The sequence below is a fragment of the Protopterus annectens genome, chromosome 7.part0 (genome assembly GCF_019279795.1).
Source record: "Protopterus annectens isolate FY-2018-M chromosome 7.part0, PAN1.0, whole genome shotgun sequence".
NCBI classification, from domain to species: Eukaryota; Metazoa; Chordata; order Ceratodontiformes; family Protopteridae; genus Protopterus; species Protopterus annectens.
The window spans coordinates 1299266624-1299290901 of NC_056739.1; the positions used below are offsets into that span (position 1 = coordinate 1299266624).

At 35.5% G+C, this 24278-nt stretch overlaps 1 long non-coding RNA gene across 1 annotated transcript in view; it reads right to left on the bottom strand.

Moving 5' to 3' along the window:
- The window catches only part of LOC122807024, a 1044555-nt gene that overhangs the window by 421269 nt on the left and 599008 nt on the right, over positions 1-24278 (bottom strand). Inside the window, exon 3 of the long non-coding RNA XR_006365578.1 lies at positions 7592-7695. This is a non-coding gene — a long non-coding RNA (uncharacterized LOC122807024). The remainder of the gene's footprint in view (positions 1-7591; positions 7696-24278) is intronic.

Sequence of the window (24278 nt, forward strand, 5' to 3'; positions counted from 1 at the left end):
CTATTTCTGTTTTGGGCTGTTCTTGATATAGTTTGCTGATTCGCTGATTCCCGCTTTGACAGAAAACTCTTTGACTATAAACTGGGAAAAGTAGCACAGCTCAACACTCTATTCTGCTGGGTTGCACACCACTGGACTACTTTGTACAATATCACATAAGACAAGGAGAGGAGAAATGGATTATCAACTCTTCATAGCCTCTGAGAGCTAAGCTGTTTTATGTGCAGTTATGTGGATTCAGCATTATGCAAGTGGAATTATATTAGGTTCACTGGATAATGGAAAATCAATGCATCTCACTCTTATGACCATTATGGTTTGAGTTGATGGGTGGCACAATCATTTCATAAGTATGTTCCCGACACAAATGTTCATGAGAACGTCTTCTAGCTTAGCCTTATCTTTTCATTTTGTGCTCTACATTATGAGCCAAAATAAATCTGTATAATAAATCTTCCTTTAATCCACTCTCTGTAGGCTAACTCCATGCAACAACTTTAAGTCACTGATAACACTCTAACTTCAGCAATGAGTGATTCATCCAGAAAGTCTTGAAGTATACAAATGGAGGTCTAAGGTACACTTTTTTGATGAAATGGCACCTGAAGTAAAAACCTTTGGTAAAACCTCTGTACCCATGAACTACCACATAGGCAGCAATCAACTTAACACCGAATGCGTGATAAGAGACCTTGGGACCCAGGTGGACAGTAGTCTCTCCTTTGATAGTCACATCTCCACAGTAGTCAGGAAGTCCTTCTACATGGCACACCTCATCATAAAAGGGTTCTCACCCAGGAAAAAGAGGTAATTGTTCCCCTCTACTCGACACTCATTAGACCCATTATAGAGTACAACGCCCCTTTTGGAATGTACCTCACAAGACATCTGCAGCAGCTGGAAAGGCCACAGAAGTACCTCAGAAAGAGGATTACTGACCTCAAGCAAATGCCCTACACTGACTGCCTCAAAAAACTCCAGCTTTACTCCACAGCATATCGCCTACTCCGAGGTGATCTCTGCCTAATGTATAAAGCTATGTCAAACCCAGAGCTGTTGGACATGCTACACCTAAAGAAATCCCAATCCCTCTGAGCTACATACTCTAAGGACCTAAACCTTGTCACCACAATAAACAGGGCATGCTGGAGAGATAGATTCCTGTCCCAGAGACTTTCCATACTCTGGAACAGGCTACCCATCTATGTCAAGCAAAGTTCTTCATTAGCACTCTTCAAGAAAAATCTTGATGAGTGAATGGGAAATAGGAAATATACCCCGGGGATCACTTCTGTGTCTCTGCTTGATAGTGGCCCAGGAAAATAACTTTCTTGGGTAGCGTAAGCCAGGGAACCTTGTTGGCTAGGCTTACGTAGGCCCTTGGGCTGATAGCCTAGTACCTACCTATGAACCTATGAACCTAAGTGTTCTTATTTATAATCAGGCAAAGACACGGTAGTTTGTGATAGAATTGCATCACTCAAGTGACCCCTTTATGTATCTGGCTTTGTTCATAGTTACATTAATAATTTCTATTTTTTGCTGCATATAAGCTATTGAAAGATTTCTTCTTAAGGCTTACATGATGATACATCCAATTGTGCTGATACTTGACCTGAACCTAGTGTAGTTATACAGATATTATATGTTCATATACTCTTTAATTATATTGTCATAATGTTAATATTTACCTAAACATCACTAACAGTGTATATATATAAAGCTTGACTGAATATTAAGGTATTATATGCTGATTTCAAAACATTACAAAATTAATATTTGCTGTACTGATTGTGACTTATAATATCCAGCTTAAGATTTAGAATATAATAAATTCTACTAGTCTAATGACTGATGTGTGCTGAACACATTTACATTTTTTAGTACTCCATGCATTGTTCTAGAAACATGAACACTTTGCTGAGATGTGAAGCTATAACATGATTTTGTCTAAAGACTGAGGATGCAGCCATTTTAATTCAGAGTACAAATATACATGGCTTTACTGGCTGGGATGAGGTAAACAAAAATAGAGAGATGGGGTAATCATTAATAGCTCTCTATATATGCAAAGTCAGAAACTTCAACACCAGACACTGTATGTTCCACATAATAAATAGATCTGAGCTATTAACAGCAACTTCCTGAGATACTGGAGCTGAAATCCAGAACACCAATAGAAAATATTATAATTTATTTTGTAGAGTAAAACTAAGTATTTTTCAAAAAGGAAAACACTTCCCTCCCACCTCTGCTGCAAGATTTAGTTAAATTTTCTGATGGTTAGTCTCTTTCTCACTGCCATATTAAAAGAAGTTTGCCATAACTATAAAACTGTTATTCATGAAATACAAGAAACTCATCAAAAAGAAACTTGCCCAAAATATAAAGCTGTCCTTTGCAAAGTACAGGACACTAAAATATGTATCAAGAGGTTCCAAAAGATGATTAAACTGTCACGTAGTTACGCTTCTGGTCCAACACTGACCAACTTCTTAAATCAACATCCTAATAGATATATTTCATCTTTAAGATACAGATTACAAAAATGTGCTAAAATGTATTTTAGCAAAGCTGTCAGTGTGCTATTGTTCAGTTCTTCACATTAACTTTAAACTAATACACAGACATACCACATAGATATACATCAGCTTTAAATGAAAACCTTGCCTACACATATATGCAGCTGGTTTCACCTTATTCTAAACTGAAAATCTCACCACAAAGCTTTGGAAAAATGTGGTAACACTATGGCTAGAAACTGTACTTAGCTTTCTGTGTGTTACTTTTGATTTAAGATATACATTGTGTATCTCCCCTGTTATACATCAGTACATTTCAACCATTACTGTTTCCCCTATCTCTGTGTGAGAAAATGTAGAAACATGAAAAGACCCCTAAGCATATCATGGTGGGCATTCATGAAAAAATCTTCTCTAGCTGCTTATGGAATAACATACTCTTTTTATGTGCCGATCCCATATCACCTTTCAGTGGTTATTATCCACAGGAATTTCAATAACAGGAAAAAAACCTTGAGTCAGGGTACCAAGACCTGCCACCTAAATCAAGTAAAGGCAAAAATATAAGACATAAAATATCACCAAATGAAGTACATAACCAAAGCAGATAAAAGAAAGTAAAACAGTGTACAGTAGAATAACCTTTTTCTCAAACAAATGGCTGTTTGCTTTGAATACACTTTTAAGTGTCTAGTCCTCAACTTTCATCTACTATATCCAAAGGAATTCTCTATGACAAGAGCACTAAACAGGCTTTAGTCAAGTGACAAAGCTATATCTATCCCCTTCTAATCTACAATGGACATAGAAATACGATATAACATGTATCAATCAGAAACAAAATAAATACAAGTAAAAGAAGATAAGATAAAGTTAAAATAAAGCACAGCAGAGCAGTCTGTTCTCAAGTGAATGCCCATTTGAAGGGAATATTGTCCAAAGTGGGTAGTGTTCACCTTCTACCATTTGTATTCAGACAAATTTCTTAACATGGGCAATAACCCTGAAGAAAGCGTCTGGTTAGGGCTTTAGGATTTACTGCACCTTAATCAAATAAAAATAAAAAATACATTGTAAGACATCTCTTACTGAAATAAAATACACAGAGCAGGTAAAGGAAAACAGTACAATTTCAAGAATATTTTGAAGTTATGAACAAAAGAAAAAAATAATCATAATGGAGGCATTAGTTATTGATAAAGCATTACCAATTTCCTTGAGTTGTACAGAATGTTTTTACCAGTATAGAATAAAGTCTTGACAACAATATTTTTGTTAATGAAAGGCAATAAATGAGTTGGTGTTATTCAATTGACTGTTTTATAAAGCTAGAATTACGTATTCACGTGTCACTCTTTACTTTACTGAAGAATTGAGTCTAAATGTAGAATCCTGAGAGACACAGCAAAGAGGATCCCAAGCATTCCTTCTTTCATGTGATCGACCTTGCAATGATCATGTCATGCCAACTTAAATTACACTGTGTACATCATGCAAAAGTCAACAATACAAATATAACTTTTTTTCATCTATGAACTGGTTGGACCACCAATCCTGCCCATTTGCTTGCATAACTGATATAGTATAGTTCTTTGTCAAGTAATATTCTCTTTCTTCTTATACTTTTATGGACTTACTCTGTGTCTATTTCACACATTTCCAAATTTTAGCATAAGTCTTCTGCAAAAGATAAGACCATTGTTTTGCACTCCTTACTGTGGAACAATGCTTCCTCACTTCACCACTGAATTGTCTGCCCTCCATGTTTCAGATATGTCTCCCTTTTCTGACTATACATCTTCATCTGACAAAGTTGTTACCAATAGCTTTGGCAATTCATTTAAGATACTTTGATGCTTGAATTATATCACTTGCACACTCCTTTCACCAAGAGTATAGACATTCAATTTGAATAATCTGACTTGAGATGCTTTCTATTGTACAGCCTCACCATGTTTTGTCCTAGTACGGATAGCCTGAATTATATGAATAACTTTACACAAATAAGATCTCCATTACAGTTTCCAGCATATTGTCTGCAACCTTGTCAGAATACAGAAAGGATAACGTCTTTTTTTTCCTACTGGCAGATTTCAGGCTGCCATCATTATATATTACTACATGCTTACTAGCAGGTTGTTATAACAAAGTCTCATCATAGTTTTGTCATATGTCAACTCTCATTACACAGTCATAATTTTGATTTTGTTATCTGGTAATTTGCTATACTGAATCAAAGCTGCCATAAAGATGACCACTCCTGTAAGTTTGCAAAGCTGCTTTTTATCCTGTATACTATGTTTTCCACATGAACTTTGCTTCACACCATTTTGTTATTTAAGGAGAGGTATATTTTCCTCAGTTACCTTTACATATTCATTTACATGAACAGTGAAAGGGACAAGCCCAAGATAAGAGCACTATGACCTTGGGCAATGCTTTCACCTTTTCTGAAGAAAAATGAAGTTTGTATATAATTGTATTTTCTGTGAATTTTTCATTTTAGACAATGGTATTTATTTATTATAACTTGCATTCCTTTCTTATTTTGCTATTTATAATACTGGAAGTTTATTTTTATTGAGTTTTCTGTAATTACATTATATATTAGTTTTGCATACACAGATGTAGGAAAATCATAATGGAATTATATTAATGACTGGAAACTGGACTGAAAATTGTTGGTAAAAGTTTCATTTCACAGTTCCCTTTACAGATTCATTTACAAGAACACTGAAAGTTGCATTCACAAGAAAATAAACATTACAGTCTTCAACAACAATATTCTCTTTTTCTAAGAAAAAGAAAGCCCCGTGTCTGAACCTTGCATATACATGCATTTTATTTTCTGGGAATTTGGCATTTTGACCATGGAATTAATTTATTATAATTTGCATTCCTTTTATTTTACTATTATTTATAATATTGCCAGTTTGTTTTTATTACATTTTTCTGTCGCTTGAATACATTTTAGTTGTGCATTTATACAGCTGCAGTAAAATAATAAAGGAATCATAGTACTTACTAGACTGAAAAATTGTTAGTAAAAGCCTCAAATGACTTCTTATAAAAATGTATTTTAATTTTTTAAGAACTGCAAATTGATATCATTAACTGTTATGTATAACTTGTAAAGCTCCCTTTTCACTCTGGATGCCATGTTTTATTACAGCCTGTACTCTGTTTACTAGATAGTTTACAAAGATATCACCTAGAGATGCACTTTATATTAATCTAATTTACATATTAATTGTTTACGTCAGAATTTCATATGCCATGAAAACTCAAAGAAGAAACTTAATTCATATTTACATTGCCGTCTGACTAAATCATTTAAGTCTTCTTCTGTATGGCAAAATATCACCAAATGTTCAAAAGAAAAAAATCAACCTGGAAATTAGATATCAGTGCTGTCAATTTGTTTTAAAGACCCTAACGTACCACAAACTATTGATTTACTTACTAAAATAAATTAAATAAGCTGAACTTTAATTTATTCACAGAATATGAGTGACATGAAATTTATATTTACTTACACTAATAGATTTTATTTACCACCTAGAAACTATTCTACATTTGTTCAGTCATTTAACCACTTAAGCCAGTTACTTATTCATTAAATATCAGTTAAAATGAATTTAACACTTCAAGTCAAGAGTCTTAAAAATGTTGTTTGCACTGTGAGCATGCTCACACTAACCTCCTCATCCTATTTTATTTCATCTCCTATATCATGGGAAAAATAAGTAATCATCACCACCTGAAATAGCAGAAATGTTTCATTTGATGTTTAACTGTAAGATAATATAGAATCAGTGGCAAAGATAAAGACAGATGTAACCTTAATGCACTCTAATGAGATCTGGACAAAAAAAATAAGATCTACACAAAACAAGCAGTGGTGCAAAATCCACACATTCTCTATCCAATACATAAAAGTGAAGGAGTCATACTTCCCATTCTCATGAGATTTCTTACTGAATTCAATCAATACCATGGCCAATGAGCACAACAGCTATATGTCAGTTCTTTTTCCACTTAAAAGCACACTTTCATCACTTGCCAAAGAATCCCCTCCATTATAAGTCAAGAGCTATCACATCATTTCAAATCTAAAAAAAAAATATCTCTGATTTATGAGAGGTGCTTTTCCTTTAACTGGTCCTATGTATCAATGGTTATGATCCATTTTGACAGAATCTGCTCATTCAACGTCACCTTTTGCAAAGTTTTCTCACTATAGATATATGATAGAAGTGCAGGCAACTAAATGAAACACCTGTGGAGCTAATGTAAATAATACAGTATATTCACTAAGTTTGCAAATTCAAAATATGCTGTTCATCTTAGAGAAAGTAACTCATTATGTAACAATTTATTCATTAATGAGTAAAGTATTAGCTTATTTTTTGTATTCCTTGTTGTGTGGAATGCAGAGTCTGAAGTTTGTAACACATTCCTATATTTAATTGCAGAAATACTTGAGAAAAGAAACCAGACTATGTCTGAAATGGGTACTGTATGATTTCATGACATGGATCAGCACATTGTCTCTCTCAACAAATTATATATATAAAGCATTTCTCAGCAAAGTCTTAAATTATGTTATAGATAATATATACATATATGGAGCTGTGTCATGCACCAAAATCTTCTGCCACTGTAAGTGAACTACTGAATAAATCTCAGCAGCTTAATGTCTTAAAAAATGTGATATTTTGATGAAAGCTATATAGGACCTAACCTCAGAAATGAAGAAGAAAAACTAAAAATGAAATGTAGTCCACAATACAAAAATAAATATATAAATAAATAAATAAATAAAAACACTCTTTACTTAACATCAAAGACAGAAATGTTAGGATATCCTTCTAACACTGATGACATGAAAAAAGAGAAAGGTGAATTATGAATTCATTTCCTAATTAAAGAAAACTAGTTTCTCAAAAAAAATCATCTCAAAACGGATAATGATGGAACATTTTATAATTTATATATTACAAGTAGAGACAGGGGCACCAAACATCATTGATTTTTTTCAAGTTGGATCCCAAAAATGTTGAACTTACCTTAAGAAATGTCTTTTGGCATAGAAAAGGCACACAGAGCATTATATCCACATCCAGCATCCCCTTCTCATTCAGCTAATATTTATCATAGATAGATTTTTATCCTATCAAGAAAAATGTTAGTGTAAAAATGTGCTTATTCACAACCTTTAAATACAAGTCAATGGCAAAAGTATAAAACTTGATGATGCCTTTCCTTCCATGTTACTTAAGAAAAGCACATTATGCTGCTCGCTTGTAAAGCTAATTATATCCCAAAACACGTAGGGTCATCTTTTTTTCCCCTGAAAGACTAACACTAACAATACAAAGTTCTTCATCATATTCAGCAAACACCCTTTCTAGTATAGAAGCAATGTACTAGCAAACCTCCAAATCAAAAAGAATTTACAATAATGACACTAACAAGTGCACCCAATTTCAACACAATATGTTCTATGTCTAAATCAACTTGAACATCAAAATAATCTATCATATTTTCACAGATTACTTGAGTTTTCAAGTCATCTTTCTATAATAGTTGCTGTACTTGGCATGGTCAGTTTGAATCAACTATAAGGAGTCTACATTTTCATGACTGACCTATGGAAACTCCTATAGATTTATAAGCATATAATTTAAGCTTAAAAGGATTTAAACATATTTACTGAATTTAAATGATTTTTTGATCTAATTATTATCATTGTTGTTATATTTTTTACAAGTAATTGTTTTGCTTACTAGAGCTGACTCCTACAAGGAGATGATGTTAAAGCAATAAATAGCTTCCTCCTCTTCATTTCTGTAGCACTCTTAGATACATTAGTTTCAACCAAATGCATCAATTAGCTATTCATAGCATTAAATAAATCTATGCTTCTTTATTAATTGTAGAGATTGCTGTATGAAGATTTTTGAAAATAAAGTGATTGGGTTCCGTAGTGTTGCAGGCTAAGTCTTTAATGTATTTAATTGTAAACAAGGGCACTCTTCATTCAAGGCTAACCTGTGATTGAGAAATCAATGGCACTCTTCCCTTTTTTAGTCTGCAAAAAATCTATTTCCTGGAATTTAACTGCAGCAGTTGTCATTCTATGCTTCTTGTACAAAAGTAAAACTGGCTACAGAGCAAATAAGGCATTGGAGCATCTTCAGACACCACAAAGTAGCCCAGTTCAGCATTGTGAGGCAGGCATATATAGACAGCACAAATCATTCATTAGGTTTTTATTACAGTCTCCTAAGCTGCACAGACATCAGAATTACCCAGTATTCAACTATAATGTAAGCCACTGTATCAGCAATATGCCCACAGGGTTTAAACCCTGCCAGCTATCTTTGGAGACACATTGGATGTTGTGGGGTTGTGTTAGACTGAGCAATAGATTAATCCATTCAATAAGGTGTACAGTTAAACACAAATCTGAGACTGCAGTAGTGGATGGGGATAATTGTCAGTTATGTTAATTACTACATAACAGGAGTAATAATAAATTTGCCTTATAGTAAGGAAAAAAGAATTCTGTGAGAACAGGATGAGATACTGGTATGTATTTTCTTCCTTCCCTATGCAATTAAGGGGATGGACATTGAACAGGTAATGTAGCCAAATGCACATGGCAGACAGTACCAATCACCCATTGCAATGCCAATTTTAGGGTAGCTGCTCTGATCAAAGTTTGCTTAAAATAAAACAGTAATATTATGGGTAATAGTCTGCGTGTCTTCAGTGGATCAAATCACTAACCCCATATAGTAGCTCCCTCCAGATATCACTGTAGCAGTCATCAATGCTACAGTCATTATTATCAGTATCGGATTCCCATTTCTACTTTATAAGGCAAAATCAATTTCCATTACTCCTGACTTTATCCTGTCATTGTTTTATAGCTGTTCCCTTCTAATTGTTCCATTTCTACCCTTTACCCCTCATTTTTGCTATTTCTCTTCTCACAGCTTTCAGTTCTAACTTTATCCTTTTACTGATACAATTATGCCTGCTACCAAAAGAAAAAGCACATACCTTATATCGTTTATATGTAATAACACCTACAGAGTAATTATATTCATTAAAATACATTGTTATTTTACTAATCACACACAGCAGAAGACATAACGCTTCTTATTGGCTGAGCTTGGTCTTAGATTCTATCTCAAGTCTAGAGGCAAGTAAGAAAATGTCAGATTAATAACTTTGGAAGAAAACTCAGTAGCTATAGCGTTCAGGTGAATGTTACTGAAATTCTTCTGCAAGAGAAAGTTAGTAGACTGGTCAGCATGTAGCAGTATGCTGTGGTGAATTCACAGGGGTTCAGAAGCTTTTGTTGGTATGTTCCTACATGAGTGGATTTTTATACTTGCCCTGCCATCCCTTTCCAATATTCCAGATTTGTTTTTGTAAATCTCAGTGTCTAAAGATGTGATAGCTTATAATTTACAATGTATACATTTTAAAATAGTTATTCATAAAGTTATGCAGTTTGTTGCCCCTAATCTCTTTCCTTTTTCTCTATCAATTCTCCTTACCTGTTCCTTACCTTCATTGAATCATTTCCACATTTTGCTCTATTTATAGCTCTTCATCTACCCCATATCCCATTTGACATAAGGGTCTGTACTGAGGTTTGGCATAGCCTTACAGCTAGATGGTTCCTGGGCATAGCATTACATTTTCCTAGCACACAGTCATGACAAATAATATTTTCTCTTTCTGCCATTTCTTTCAAAATGTCCAAAACATTTTCAACATTGACAGGTTTCTGATTCTAGAACGTAAGCAAATTTATTCTTCTTCAGGAATCAGAAACCCATGTAGAGAAACTAGAACATTCACATTTATTTAAGAAATGTTTCAATTATCTCAGCATATTTTATCTTTCCGCAACTAGAAGTATAGCTACAATAATGATAAAACATAAGATCCATTATTTTTTGGGCACAACTTCCCTTACTAACTTGACATGCTGTTTACACATGGTTAAATTTTGCATTAAATAAACAACTTAATTTGCTAGCCAAGTTTATAGTTATATCCAGTTATGGTGATCAAAACACCGAGACCGGTATTGCATAAAAGTCTTAGATTTCCAGCAAGGCTACCAAATAACAGGCAGAACTTGACTGATCCAGTGGGAATCTTGTAAGTAATTTAGCTACACTTTCAGTGTTGGGCATAAGGTAGATGTTCATAGGGCATTTGGTCAGATTCTCCAATATCAAAATACTATATTCACCTTCCTCTTTATTATGAATGGATTAACAAAATAGTTCTATTAATTTAAGTTTGCCAGTGCTTACTATTTCCATAGTAGTTTATGTAAAACTAGCTGACAAAATATTAAAAACAAAAAAAAGGTAAATCACTACAAACTATATTTTCTATCTTCTTTGCCATGAGTACCACTCTTCATGTCATATTCTAATTAGCTCTTAATAAATTCACAGTTTTTGTATGTTGTCAATCCAATTTTTATGTTGTAAGTCATGTAATCACAGAAATGTCTCACTCTATGTGTAATCTGTTAAATCTACTAAAAGGAATTTTATAGTATAATACAATGCATAGCCAGACTTATACAAACTATGTCTCCTGTCTAAAACTGATAACATTTACTACCTTGATAGGTTCATAGGTTCATAGGTGTTTATTAAGCTAATGACCACAAGGAACTTTTTAAGCCTAGCCAAGTATCCCAAATCTCTGACAAGTTCTGATACCCTTGATAAGTGAAGCAAGGGCTTGGGAGATGAAACATTTACAAGCTAGGGCCTGGGAGATGAACCATTTACAGGCTGACTGTCTACATTAGAGACAAAGGTGCCAAACCAGGGATGAATTTCCTGTTCCTTATCCAATTGTCCAGGTTACACTTAAATTGGGTTAGGGAGGAATTCTTCTTCACATAGATGGGGAACCTGTTCCAGAGATAGGTAATCTCTGGGATACATACCTGTCTCTCCAGCAGGTCCTATTCATATCACAGACAAGGTTTAAGTCTTTAAAATGGGAAATTATGGTGCTGTATGTTTTGTGGATATGCAGGAGGTCTACCAGAGTTGGGTCTGACAACACCCTGTTCCACCCTGGGCCTCTTTGGCCCTCTTCAAAATGAACCTTGATGATTGGATGGGAGATAGGAAATTCACCCCAGGATCATGTCAGTCACCCTGCTAGACAGGAGTCCAGGGAAGTAAATACTGTGGGAAGAAATAGCCAGGGAATTGTTATGGCTAGGCTTGTGTAGGCCCTAGGGCTGATAGCCTAGTACCAACCTATGAACCTATGAACCTATGTATGTCAAGCACAGATTTTTCCTTCAAAAGCCTGTAGGAGACAGAATATAGGAATAGAGCCTCGAGGTGATCTGCAAAGGACATTTTACTTAAGCTATTCTTTTAGTGAGGAAAGTCTGTGGGGCATTGTACTCAATGATAGGTCTGATGAATGCCAAATACAGTGGAACAATGACTTATTTGGAGTTAGATAACATACCTTTGTTTATAAGTTGTGCAACATAGAGTGTTCTTAGGTACTTAGTAGGCTTTTGATCCACAAGGATCTTTAGAAGCCTAGCCGTGCATTCCTATGAAATGTTAGCCCTTGTAATATAAGTATAAAAAACCTAGCACTGAGCAGAACGTTTACATGTTATACCGGAACAAAGAGTTACTGTACAGGGAGTGGACCCCTGATGGAGGGCTAGATGATGAGGTAGTACAGCAGTTGGCAGTACCATCTGGCACTTCTAGCCATAGCCCATGACATTCTTTTTGCAGGTCATATGGGCATAAAGCATACCAAGAGATGTATTATGCAGAACTTTTGTTGGCCTACGATTATAGGAGGTTTAACAGGTTACTGCAGGACCTGTGAGAAGTGCCAAAAAGTAGACCAGGCAGAAGACAAGGTCAAAGCTCCTTTGATGCCTTTACCTGTGACTGAAGAGCCATTTCATAGGGTAGCTATAGATATTGTGGGGCCTCTGAGTACCCCAAGCACCACAGGGAAGAAGTATATCCTGGTGTAGTAAATTATTCTATTAGATACCCTAAGAAGGTGGCTCTGTCCTCCATTGAAGCAGAGAAGATGGCAAATGCTTTGTTAGAGATTTTCAGCAGGGTAGTTTGCCGAGAGAAATACTGACTGACAGAGGTACCAATTTCATTTCAGGCATGCTTGCTTGTCTGTAGAATCACTGTGGAGTGAAGCACCTAAAGACCACCCTACCATCCCCAGACTAATGGTCTTGTAGAGAGGTTAAACTCTACACTAAAGACCATGCTATGGGCATTTGCAAACCAGTTTAGGAGAGAGTGGGACAAATATTGCCCCATCTGCTGTTTGCATACAGAGAGGTATCCCAAGAATCCACAGGTTTTTCACCCTTTGAGTTGCGATATGTTCATAGGGTGAGGGGGCCTTTAGATTTGATTTGTGATGAGTAGGAGGGTGAGTGTGAGTCCCACAAGGAGTATGTTGTGGTGTATCTTCTAAACCTCACAACAAGGCTTAGGGAGCTCATGGGCTTCACCCAGGAGAACCTGGCAGGAGCGCAACAGCAGAAAAAGGTCTGGTATGATAGGAATGCTCGAGCCCAGGATTATGTGTGGGACAGCAGGTTATGGTTCTCATTCCTGTCAGACACAATAAGCTGCAAGTGGCTTGGGAGGGACCCTTCAAAGTGTTAAGGAAGTTTAGTGGTGTTACTACATGGTAAAACTCCTAGGCAGGAGGCAAGGGCCCAAATTTTACCATGTTAACATCATGAAACCTTACAACGATAGGGAGGCCCTGGTGGTAAGTATTTACAGTAGGAGGCAGGAAGAGTCTGAGGGCGATCTATGGCTACAGGGAGTCAGCAAGAAAAATGCCAAGTTACTGTGGTAGAGCCTAGGATTGCAGGCATATGATATGAAAGTGCAGCACTGTACTGGGGTCAGCAATGCAAAGGTAGATGAGATCTCAAGACAAGGTATGGGTTAATGTATTTCTAGACAGGCTCATTCCTCTCAAGTAACATTTCTCAAGGTTGATCTGAAAAACTAGCTTGAGTCTTCAAAGGGGGGGGGTGACAATGTGTGGTATTGCCAGCTATGCAAGGAAAAGTAGGGCAGTGGATATATAACATATGCAAGTGCAGCTAGCTGGAAATTTGTAAAGAATTATATGTCATTTGTATATCAAACTGATTTGTGCAGATGCGTGTGTTGAAAAATGTATTTGTAAAGTTACTTATGTTAAAAATGTATCAACAGTGTATTCTGCTGGACAGAAAAGAAATATACATGTATATCAGACTGTACTGTGTTGTAATTGATTAAATATATACATTTTAACACAGATTACTGGATGAGAAGTGCATAACCTCAAACTCTGTAAATAGTTTGAAATTAAATTACCTGGCTTAGGCCAAAAATATTGTATCTTACAGTTCTCAATGCAGCCAGAGTCAAAAAGTCAGTACTAGGAAGCTTTCCACATTGTCTTTGTGGTGATGGAGGTTTGAAATTGTTTTATGACTTTCAGGAGTTGCAGCAGATTTTAGCAAGGCTCTGTGTTTGTATTATTGACACATATGTGCTAAATCCTGACAGCTTTTAGCCAAGGAGGGGTGGCCTGGGAACCAGAAGTAAGATGACCAGATGTATGTGATGTCATTCTGTAATTCATCACTAAAAATATTTTAATACTAGGTGAAACTGAAGTCTCATTGCTGTCTGTTTTTATAACCTGACAAAGAAGGCTCTCTCACCTACTTCATCTTGCCTTCCTCTAGTAACCAGGGAATAATAATTATTTAGATCAATCAGGAAACTATAGTGAGATTAGTCAAGTATTATTTTTCTGTAACTGTGTGAACCTGTCCACCTGTGTTATTTTTAATGTCCTGTGAATGAAACTCTGGTGTTTATTATAAATAGATATTTAGTATTTGTATGTTCTTTTCTTATTTAGTATTAAATATATTTAAACTGTTCATTGTGGATGGTCTTTTAGAGAATATTTTAATATCTGAGAGTACTTATATAAATTTGGTGACAGCTCTGGCAAATCCTTGAAAGCCTTGCTGTTAGTCAAACTACCATTTGTATTAATATTAATTTCATTCAGTATAACTGAGTACCCTTGCAAGAGCCTTGGAGTAGCTGGCTTTTTAGTGTCTGGTGGTAGTGTAACTAACTTATTATCTGGGTAGAAGGAGGCATAGCTAATAAATCTGTGCCAGCCTTTCCAAGCTGTGTGTTTGTGTGTGTGTGAGTGTGTGTGTGTGTGTGTGTGTGTGTGTGTGTGTGTGAGAGAGAGAGAGAGTGTGTGTGTGTGTGTGTGTGTGTGTGTGTGTGTGTGTCTGTGTGTGAAAATCAAATTTCAAAGAATGTGTGTGTGTCAGTTGCATGAAGCAGTGGTTTCACAGAGAGGGTACTGCAGGACTTGGCTCAGACACTTGGCTGAGGACCCAATCCTACAACTGTGCCAGTGCAGAGTCTTACTGGGGATCTGGAGGGAGGGACAGAGAGAGATAGGACCCAGCTCCTAGAATGATTGTGTTCCCTGTGTGCTCTTAAGGGAAACTGTGCTTGATGCAGAGAGCTGCATCTGGAAATACTGGGTGTATCCATTTTTCTTCCAAGTGAATGTCCCTCTGCAGTGTCAGTGGTGAGGATTCAGGCTCCTTGATTACTGGCCCAGAGTGGGGACATCACCCTAATGAGTAAGATGGTTCTAAGGGCAGGAAGACTCCAATGGAAAACAGACTGTTCTGCAAAAGAAAAACTAGCTTTGAAAGTAAAGCAAAATCAAATGCACTAGAAGATACAGCTATTATATATACATATGGTAACAAGTCCAAAACTAATTTATATTTATATATGACAATATAGATTTATTTTTTTCTTATTTACACCTTGTTATCTAGTTTAGTCAAACTAAGCCAGTTGTCTTTTTTTAGGGGAAACCAGAAGTGGTATTCATACTGACTAGAGAGAATTTGGCCAGGGCATCCCTACTTGTTTTAATGATGCAACATTTTGAGTGTTCCTATTTCTAGAAAGGAGTTTGTGGGTGGGGGGGGCTATATATTTAATTAACATGGAGAGTCTACAGTAGAAAGAATAAGACAGGGAGTATAACAATGATGTTGGTGATTTAGAAGATTTATTTCAAAACTGATTATTTGTGGGTGGCAAAACTAATGATACAGTGATGCTTTCACAGAAGGAGGATGTTACAGATGAAGATGAAGTGGATATACCAAAATATATATATTTTATATTGGTTTTTGTTTGGTTTTATATTGTTTGGTAAAAAACAAACTAGGTGCGGGGCTATGCCCCCCACACCCCTAACTATATATATATATATATATATATATATATATATATATATATATATATACTAACTCCAGGATCGCACTACAGTGGGGAAAAGGACATATACCTTTTACTTGCCTTACAGTACTGTCCATACTGCCAGTACTAATTGTCAGTGAAATGAGTTTTAGGTGAAGTGAACTTTAGGTGAAGTGAACTTTAGGTGATTTGGTCTCTCTCAAATGAATGTCAGTCAAATGAGTTTTAGTTGAAGTGAAGTAGACCCATTTATATAAATAAATAAATATATATATATATATATATATATATATATATATATATATATATATACATTGGATGGTTTATTCTAAATATAGAACACATTAGTCTTTGCAATGAGTATCTCGGTATTTTTTACATCCACCTAAGCTACCAGTAACTGAGGCAGATAACACTTGGGTAAAACATCTCATCTAAAGTGCGTTACACTCAGAAATGCATAATTCTTCATTTGGTGCAATGCACTGTGTGTATAAGAAAATTAACCAAGCTAGCCAGTATGGGAGTAGAATGTACAGACAGAAATAACAAGTCCAAAATCATGGGTTTATCTATACATGACACGAACAGACTGAATACTAAAAAAACACTGAAGTTAGAAAATATTTAGTATACCTCAGTCAAATATAACCATTTCCAATGAGAGACAAATTGCTGAGCTATGGTTATCCAGAAGTTAAATCTTAGGGATGATTATCATCAACTGAAATTGCAGCTTGAAAGCAGAAGTAAAAACATTCAAAATACACCTACAGTAAATAAAGATGGAAATACTTACATTTTATGTGAACTCACAACTAAATTTGCCTTTGCCATGGTTGTCCATCAGATGCATATTGTGGAACTTTGAAATATGGGACTGTCTAACATGTTGTAAGATGGGTAGTGGAATGATTTTTTAACAGAACATGGAAGGTGGAATATAATAGTCAAGGAGCAAGATTATGGGGTATAGACAAGGTGTGACAGAAAGGTCCATTCTTGGGCCATACATATTTATTTAGCTTGTACCTGACATATAAATATATTCCTCAGAATGTTTTACTGTTTATATGCAAATGAGCTATGGCTCAGAAGAGAAAATTCAAGTATGGATGTTAATTTTAACCTGTACACCTGCTTGGATATTTTGAACAGCTGGGTTGATTCAAATAGCATGCTGTAAGAAAAGGTAAGGTAAACTGATTTATTTTTAGATGTTTTAATGTGAAGTATCATACTATTAGAAAATTCACTTGAACAGGATAACATAAAAAAAGATGTATGTACTTATGGTTATAACTTGACCAAAACCAAAGCTTTTAGGAATACATTCAAAATATCAGAACCAAAATCAATTAACTACTTGTTTTAGGTCTGTTATTGGTAAAGGCACCCTTCCCACACAGTTGCAATAGTGGCCTGCCTTTGTTTGCTGCTGCCTCAAAAAAAAAAAAAAAAAAAAAAAAACACAATTTTACAAACCCTATTTAATATAATTTTCCATCTCATTGCTAATTCCTGAAGGAATGAACATTACTGCATCACCCTGGCTAAAACAAACTGGATATCTGTGCTAGCCATTCCATTGTCAGCCCACTGCTTGGATCTCTACTATTCAGATGGCTGCACTAAGATACAGTGTCCTCTGACAATGAAACCCATCACATCAGCTCCAACAATCTTAGAAGCCAAATGAACTGTTACTACAAATAATTTCTACCAAACTACATAGGTAAAATAACAGCTTCTCTGCCCTTACTTCAAAACCACAGCAATAGCTCCCATGCACTCTTACTGGCATCACAGGCTATTCTCATTTTAGGCTCTCCTCTACATATACATTCAATTATAATATACTCCGTATAGTAAAAAATCCATCACTCCATGTTACAAGATTCAATGCTATTTTATTCTAATTGTTAAAACAAACTATTAGAAGCAAACAGTTAGAAGCAGTCTGGCTAAAGGCTACTAAAATAGACTAATGTAGACTGGTTTTACAAACTGGCATCATCAAGACTTTACAGACTCACCTGGCTTACTAGGTTAAATATTCAGAAAATTAAAGCAACCACCAATAGAAACCTTATCATATCATTTACTCATTAAATAAATCACTAAGATGTAATCTATCACCTACACTAGATATATTTTTATTTTTTTCTTCATCAAAAGATTATTTCAATCCATTTCTACTAATTATACAGGTTTAAAAAAAGGACCTAAAATGCACTCTTAATTTGCCAGTATTCATTAAGCCCAAGTTTATATGTAGCACTTAAATTGATAATCTTTCCCAAGTTAGGTGCTACATATAAAGTAGGTAAGTCTGTAACTTAAAGATGATGCCAGTGTGTGAAATTGGTTTGTGCACCATCGGGTTGTTTTGGAGATATATATATATAACATTTATTTCTGCATTTAATCTATTCACTTTCATTATCTACTCTTTAACCTAAGGTATATCTTGTTTATGCATGTGCCAGTTTCCTCATTTCTTCACAGTTATCTGCATAAGTATACAATCAAACCATGTTTCGACTTCGAATTATGTTTCTGTTGTATTGTTATCACAATTTGCTAACACATGCGTTTTTACTGTATATGTAAACTGGACTGAGCCTGCAGTTAGCCTTGCAATGATCAGTTCTCTACTGCAGTAAATAAATACTATATATATGCATATATATGTGTGTGTGTGTGTGTGTGTGATTTTATATATATATATATATATATATATATATATATATATATATATATATATATATATAGTCACTTTAGAAGCTCGAAATACTGAAATATCGAAATTCAGTATTTCGAGCCCATAAAGTTGAATCCTGAAAACAAAGAAACCTCAAAAGCGTGAAACTCAAAACCTCTCACACCGGAGATTTTGAATTAGTGCTTTTGGGGTTTCACTGTGGTTGTGGATTCAGGTAAGTGTTTATTTGTTAAGAGTTTTGGGTAGGGGCTGTGGTGTGTGTGTTTTGTTGCTGTGATGTGTGTGTGTGCGAGGAGAATGTAGCTTGTGTGGTGGTGTTTTGTGTGTGTTTGTATGTAGCGCAACCTCGAAGTTAGAATATGCTTTTATGTAGTAGAGAGCTTGTGTTTGTGTGTGGGGAGGAAGTTGTGTGTGCATGTGTGTGCGTGTGTGTGTGTGTGTGTGTGTGTGTGTGTGTGTGTGTGTGTGTGTGTGTGGAGTAGAATTTCGCATTTCTGATTTTAAGGCTTTGACTTTATAGCCTCGAAATACTGAATTTTGATATTTCAGTATTTTGAGGATATAAAGTGAATCTATATATATATAAAAATATATATATATATATATATATATATATATATATATATATATATAATGCAATATATATGCAAATTAGGAGCTGTCATTGAATCCCACACTGGCACAAATGTTGTCCATGAGGGGCTGACAGCGACAATCAACCAGTTTCAGAGCCATGAACTAAAACTAAATGCCATGAAATGCATAATAGTATCCTTCGGGAAGTCATCTACCCCTGGTAACTATCATATTGACAATACACCCCTTAGAGTTGATCCAGTAGTCAGGGACTTAGGGACACACATAGATAGTCATCTATGAATCTTTGAGCTTGGCTATGAATCTTAGACAGCCTGTATCATATTAATATTTCAGTTATACAAGGTATTCAGCAGATTTTTAAATATGAATAGCCATAAGAAAAATACAGGTAGATAACTATATCAAAGGCTGGAATACAATCTAGTCCCCTTACAAAGAAATCCATATGTAATATGCCAAAAGGCAGACTAACACACTGCACTATGGTTAGTGTCACTGTCTCTCAAGGGTCTGTGTAAGGCCAATACATTCTTAGTTTTATGTGTTCAATCATTCCTTTGCCAGACAGCATGTCTGAGTAAAGTTTAAGCAAGTGCAAGCAAGGTAGAATAATAAAATCAACAGAAGACAGATGTTTGCTTCAAGAATGGTTAAATAGTATTCTGAAATGGAAGTTAAGTTTAACTGTAGTAAAGTTGCCTTTTCAGAAATTTCCAATTACCACATTAATACAAAAGAAAAAAGAAAGACAACTATATTGGTACTATCCCGATACTATAACAATTAACTGGAATTCCTTCAAAATGGGTTTTACCTGATTTCACAGGCTCAATGGTCAGTTATGCGCAGGAGTAATGTTCAAGTTCCTTTCCCTAACATTATTAACCTATATGAAATGTTTAAAACTACATCACAACCAATAATTATGCAATAATGCTTGCCATGGAGATGTTTTAGTTGGATTTACTCCAGACCACCAGCTTTAATCATGAAGGTGAAGTATGAGGGATCGATGCTCTGCCCAGAAGGAAGTAAAATAAAACTATAACTTATGCACACTAGGTATTATTGTGATTACACATTTGTTTTAATTATATTTTGTTAATTTGTTTCTTTTATTTTGTGTTATTTAGTTATTTTACTTAGAAACATAATGTCTTATGTACTGACTTTGCAGCATTCATGAATTCCTTCTTACTTACTGTATAAGAATTATGCTGAAATGAGCTGTTGTGCATTTTCATTTGAAGATAATATTTACAGGAAGTAGTTCAAGATTATTTGCAAATATGTTTTCTCTGTATTTACAACATGCACTATGGCTTTCCTCAATTACCATACTATTTTTATTTATTTATGACAATAGTTTTAGATCTGTAGGGACATGTCTCTGTGCAGCAGGTCAAATCAATATCTCTAGTTCTCCTGGAGAGATGAAGTAATGTGTGACATCATTTTATCTGGAAGAAGTTAAGTTTCTGTGTGTGTGTGTGTGTGTGTGTGTGTGTGTGTGTGTGTGTGTGTGTGTGTGTGTGTGTGTGTGTGTGTGTGTGTGTGTGTGTGTGTGTGTGTATGTGTGTGCGTGTGTGTGTGTCGGTGTATGTGAGAGAATCTGTTGCATATGGTGTTGATAGCTCTTCTACAAGTCTTGTGAAATGCCATCTTTTTAAGCGAGTTACTTGACTAAATGTACCAGTGACAGCTGTATTCTACTAGAGTACACTATGATCTGTTCAAAAGTGGAAAAAATGAACATCACTGGAAACATTTAGCACTTCTTCATGCCTGTCTAAAAAGTAGAAGTAGTAGCATAATCTGATAACTGCTGCACTATTTGACAAGTGCTGCAAAGTGGTTAATTGCTAACTTAGCAGGAAAACACAATGCGATATATCACTCAACTGTAGCTTGTCTGCCTTTTTATTAACTGAATAAAGCAAGGCTGGTGCCTCTCAAACCTACTATTCTCCTTCTTTCAAACATGTTAGGTTCACAAGACTAATGGGCCACCAGCCCCTTTGCAAACGGGATTAAATGTAACATATCTATCTTACATAATGTAATATTATCCATCTGCCTAGCTCTATTTTTAGCTACTTATATATCTGTCTATCTATCTAGCTAGCTAGCTAGACTAGACTATCTATCTATCTTTCCACTATCTTTCTAACGTAATGCCGGACCACAGACACACACACACACACAGACACACACACAGACACACACAGACACACACACACACACACACACACACACACACACACACACACACACACACACACACACGCAAACACTTATAGTATGTCAAGGAATGAAGTCATGTTACTAGGTCAGCAGTATTCTGGGACTGCACTCACACTGGGTTTGTTGTTCTTCACAGTCACCCAAAAGTATACTTCAGATAGGGGGTGAGTTATAGTATAACAAGACATAATGTGGCATTGTACTCAAAAGTCTTTTCAGAACTTGATGATATAGCAACACAAATCTTTTCTGAATACAAAGCATACCTTATTCATTGACTAAATAAATTAGGAAACAATATATATCAAAAATCTACGGCAAACGAGAATGTTATTTGAGGATTTCCTTCTCATTGGCAGGTTTAATCACAATAGTGAAGACAAAGACAAAGTACTCTGGCTGGGGGTTGGAATCCTGCCCTTTAAGTCACACTCTTCTTCAAGGATTACTGCTATTATGCTGTGACTTTAAGTTCAGGTTTAGGAAAGTGAATAAATCACCATCTTCCACTTCTTTGTTGTGCACGTCACACGGTTGATGAGCTTGTATGCATTCTGTACTTAGTTACTATCTAATTCGGTGTGTTGTTTTGTCACCCCCATAAAAATCAATGGCTTACTATTGCAAACTGATAGCCACAGTAATATAGGTAGGTAAGACAGAGCTACAACAGAAAGAAGGACTTAGTTAGCTGAGGCTGTGCAGAAGTCATTGCCTAAGCCTCCAAGATCAATCAAAATCATCAGATCTCAGTGGAAATTAAATTCCAGAACGCATACTGCTTCATCTTCAATTGACAGTCACCAGGAAAACAACTTCCCCAAACCATGCAAGCTTAAACCCTTCATTAACAATAATAAACTGGTGATTTTTAACTCCATAGTAGACACACAGATGCTCTCTTACACATCTGGATAAAAATAGGATGAGAGTGATCTCTGACATGTCAAGAACCCTCATGACTCTTAAGATGAGCAAATATGACTGACTTTGTGGAGAACCATCTGGGTGTTAATTCCCTGCAGCATAAAAACTATATGAGAGATGCAGAGATACATTTCTGAGTTCTCCATACATGTCACTGTGACATCTGGTTATATCCCACCGGAGTGCCACCAATTAAATGTAATGTCCCTTAGTATCCTGGGTCAGTAACTAAGGAGCTTCAATCCTCACTACTGACTCCAATGTGAGACTGACACTTAAACAGGAATAATATTTCAAAATGTTTACCCTAACAGCACAACAAGAACATACTCTATTTTCCTCGGACTTAACTGTATATGCCTGTCCACCCCTAATGTAACTCCTTATTAAAAACTTCAGAGCAATGTGTCCCAGTTTAAGAATTCTGATATACTCACACTCAAAGTAAATTTAAATCTCACACATCCAAACACTTCTGGGAAAGCCTGACACAGATTTCCAACTGTGTCCCTTCCCCAAAATAATACACTAACGCTGCCACCAATCAGAGTGTCTTCATGTCATCTTGAAGGGGTGTCCAATTATCAAAATTAAATGTAAAAACAAATAATATCTATGCCCAAAGCAGCCAAGCCTTCAAATGACCTGGGGAGTATCAAACAGGTATAAACACTCTCTAATCTCTAAAGAAAAACACTTATTTCCAGCCACAATGTAAAGTAATGAAAAATATTTAATTATAAGTGAAATTATTACAAGAATGTAAACCAATAGCTTTCAATAAACACCAGAATTCAATCACCAAAATATAAAATGAAACTGTAGGATAGAAGTCCATCATTCAAGAAAAACTATATCTGAATAAATAAACTTTCCTAATCTAACTAGGGAATACTGTCCCTGATCTAATCTAACACATAACAGCAAGGCAAAGGCAGGCTTACAGTTTTTTTGGTGAGTTCTCTTTCATGTGTGTCCACTGACTGCATCTCTTCACTAACAGCTGTTCTTTACAAATTGCTCAGCATTTGACTAACTTGACTAGCTGCATAGCTTAGCAGTCTCAACTGTCTTATTTAAAAAAAAATGACAGCCACATTTTTGAAAAAGATCTTTTTCCTGTCAATCAGATGTTCAAATAATCACCTAGTAACCAGGAACATTCTAATTACATCACCTACTGTTCAGCTGATTCTCCCCAATTTGTACTTTAGAATGTCCCTCACAAACATGCACAATTAGACATGTATCAAAACAGTGACAGATTCTTTAAACATTCTTTTTAAACTGGGAAATACATAATATTTAAAAAAAAACGTATTTACATTTTACAATTAGGCATGCTGTTATACAATACAAGTTAATCTGAGAATATGCACAAATCTCTTGCCAGACATGCTACCATAAATGATAGTGTTTTCATTTTCTTTGCATCCCCCCATGACTCAAGCATAATTTTCAAGTGATTCTTGAAAACTGACGCTTAAGAAAATTGGGTCTATCTGGGAATATCAACCCACTACTCCCCTAGGCAATCCAATTGCATTGTCATTATTAACCCCACAGCAGTGTTTTTCTCCTTCTGAGGAATCCTGGCTGAGCAAAGCCCTCACCCCATAATTCGAAGCATCTACCTGTATAATACATTTTTTTATTGTAATCTGGCCGGCTAACACAGGGAGTCCTCCCAAAAATCTCTAAGTTTTTGGAATGCCTATTCACAATATGTGGTCCACACTACATTGTCCGGTTTATTTTTCCTAGTTAGGACAGTAAGAGGTGCAGCTATGGTACTGTAACTGGGCACAAATTCCCTATAGTATGCCGCTGTCCATAGAAATGCTCTCCCTTGTTTCTTAGTAACAG